At 57.9% G+C, this 342-nt stretch overlaps 1 protein-coding gene across 1 annotated transcript in view; it reads left to right on the forward strand.

Moving 5' to 3' along the window:
* EMH_0021880 (SWI/SNF and RSC complex subunit Ssr2, related) overlaps window positions 1-342 on the forward strand; it is a gene marked incomplete at both ends in the record, with an annotated part of 4,711 nt that overhangs the window by 911 nt on the left and 3,458 nt on the right. The gene's annotated exons all lie outside the window — the stretch shown is intronic.

A 342-nucleotide genomic window follows, 5' to 3' on the forward strand; every position in this document is an offset into this window, starting at 1 on the left:
GTTCTGCTGCAATGGATGGATGCTTGCTGCTGTTGCTGCTGCTGCTGCTGCTGCAGTTCGCTTTGTGGCTACACTTCTTGCTGTTGCACTTCTGCTGCTGCTGCAGCTGTTGTTGCTGCTGCAGCAGCAGCAGCAGCAGCTGCTGCTGCTGCTGCTGCATGATGTGGTGCTGTTGGTGCTGTGGGGTTTAGAGCTGCTGCTGCTGCTGCTGCTGCAGTTGCTGCAGTTGCTGCTGCTGCTGCATTGCTTCTGCTGCATTTTCTGCTGCTCTCGCTGCTGCTGCTGCTGCTGCTGCTGCTGCTGCTGCTGCTGCTGCTGCTGCAGGTGTATCTCTGGGTGTGA

Source organism: Eimeria mitis, genomic scaffold (assembly GCF_000499745.2).
Source record: "Eimeria mitis Houghton genomic scaffold, Emh_scaff774, whole genome shotgun sequence".
Classification (NCBI taxonomy): domain Eukaryota; phylum Apicomplexa; class Conoidasida; order Eucoccidiorida; family Eimeriidae; genus Eimeria; species Eimeria mitis.